The following is a 2,500-nucleotide window of genomic DNA, read 5'->3' as shown; positions in this document are numbered from 1 at the left end:
TACTAATAATGATACTAATGCTAATAGTAATAACACTCAAATCAATATTGATAAATATAGAATAAAAATAACATTGATGATCCCAATAACAATAGTAACGATAGTAATAATCATTATAATGATAATGATGATACTACTACTACTACTACTACTACTGACAAAAACAAAGGAGCAACAACGACAAAAAAAAAGAAAAATCATGATAATCATAATGATAACATTGACGACCAAAATTATATTAATAGTGAAGATAATCATTGTAATAATCTGGATCATTGCTATTATCAATATCAATATTATTGTTATCAGTGCCATATTTTTATTGACAACATTACTATCAATATTATTATCATTATTGTTATTATCACTGAAGCACCATTTTATGGTTACGATCACACGGCTCTACCCTAAGAATCTGACACACCCGCCTACAGCTGTCAGTGTCCTAACACGTAACGAACCGGACGCATTGTCAGAATCTTATCTCCTCAATCTGTCATAGCTAGAGACATCTGTATATCTGTGGGTTAATCTCCGTCCCATTTCTTCTCTTGTCATCTTATTTGCTTCCGACATAGCAGTTATCAAGATGTCCTGTTACTAGCACTTACTAAAAAAAGGTCATCTTTTGAACGCCTCCCGCCAAAATATTCACAAAAGAACCAACGAGCTAGTCATTCGTTGGCACACATGTAAACAAAAAAGAAATGGTTCGAACAAATGAACTCCCGCGACTTATATTCTTCTGATCTGAAGGGCAACGATGCTGAAGAATATTTTCAATTAGATACCGCCCTGAGAGGCTTAGCCACTATGAAGATAGATGGGAGTTCCCCATGCTGGTTCAAGGTGTGTGTGTGTGTGTGTGTGCGTGCGTGTGTGTGTGTGTATGTGTATGTGTGTGTGTTTGTGTGAGTATGAATGTGTGTATAAAACATATCAATATAATCATATTTCCTCTTATATAATTCAAATGCATTTTCCGCGTCGGAATGGCGTGGGGCGCAAGCTACGACATAAACAAATACATAGAACAATTCACGCTAATGAATAACGAGTGAAGAAGATTAAAAAAAAAAAAAAAAAAAAAAAAAAAAAAAAAAAAAACGGAAAGCGGGACTTTTCAATGGGAAACGATCTTTTTCGTTCAACAACAACAACAAAAAAACAACAAACGCGTTGACCTCGTAAACAAGAGAAATAAAAAAAATCCTCGGAAAAGTCCTAACGTGACAGAGCCTTAAGAACCTAGATAATAAAGCAAATGTTTTGGTAAACGAGGCAGACGACCCCAGAGCCTTGATCTTTGAGGATCCCTCGGCCAGTCTCGCCGGATGGAGGCAAGTGTGTCCTACACTGCCTACCAATTGATGATGATTAAAAAATACTGAGCAGAGATATGACTTTGATCTCCATGCGAAAGTTCAGGTAAGGAGCAAACGATCGGTTCCCACTCGGTTCCAGTTTACTTTTGGTGTTAAAATGTGGGACCAAACAGAGAGAAAGAGAGATTTAGAGAGAGAAAGAGAGAGAGAGAGGGGGAGATTGAGAAAGAGATTTAGAGAGATTTAGAGAGAGAGAGATTCAGAGAGAGAGAGATTTAGAGAGAGAGAGATTCAGAGAGAGTTAGAGAAAGAGAGAGAGAGATAGATAGATAGATAGATAGATAGATAGATAGAGAGAGAGAGAGAGAAGAGAGAGAGAGAGAGAGACAAGAGAAAGAGAGAGAAAGAGAAAGAAAAAGAGGAGAAAGAAAAAAAAGAGAAAGAGAGACAAAAAGAGAAAGAAAAAGAGACAAAAAGAGAAAGAAAGAGAGACAAAAAAGAGACAAAGAAGTAAGCTCAGAGAAATACAAGAAAAATACACAGTCGAACACACCAAAGAAAGCGTTCGACGGTGACCTCCGGCTATCCCACTATCCCCCCCCTCCCCCCCATCCCTCATCCCGACCCCTCCTCGGCGTTCTTCTGTAAGACGGCAAGACAAGAAAAGGGGAATCCCCGGCTAAAGAAGCTTTTCGATGAGGGAGGAGAAGGGACGGAGTGGGAGGGAGTGGGAGTGAGTGAGAGAGGCAGGGAGGGAGGGAGCGAGGGAGCCAGGGAGGCAGGGAGGGAGGGAGGGAGGGAGGCAGGGAGGCAGGGAGGGAGGGAGTCAGGGAGTCAGGGAGGGAGCCAGGGAGGCAGGGAGCCAGGGAGATGTCTTCTATACTCCCTCCCTTCCTTCCTAACCTCCCTCCCTTCCCTCTTAACCTCCCTCCTCGCCCTCCTCGCCCTCCTCCTTCCCCTCCGCCGATGTGTCTTGTCCGGCGAAGGATGACAGCCATGAGCCTTTGTGTCGGGGATAGGAAGGGATAGGAAGGGAGAGGGAGGGGGTAGGAGGAGGAGGGTGGAGTGAAGGATAGGATGGGGAGGGGGGTGTAGGATCGAGGAAAAGAAAGGAGGGAAATGAACCAAAAGATTTAGAAAGAAAGAGGGGGGAGGGGGTGAATAATAGAGGGAGT

Source organism: Penaeus japonicus, unplaced genomic scaffold (genome assembly GCF_977035675.1).
Source record: "Penaeus japonicus unplaced genomic scaffold, GWHDUDI00000001_assembly GWHDUDI00000028, whole genome shotgun sequence".
Taxonomy (NCBI): domain Eukaryota; kingdom Metazoa; phylum Arthropoda; class Malacostraca; order Decapoda; family Penaeidae; genus Penaeus; species Penaeus japonicus.
Note: the sequence above shows the minus strand (reverse complement) of the source record.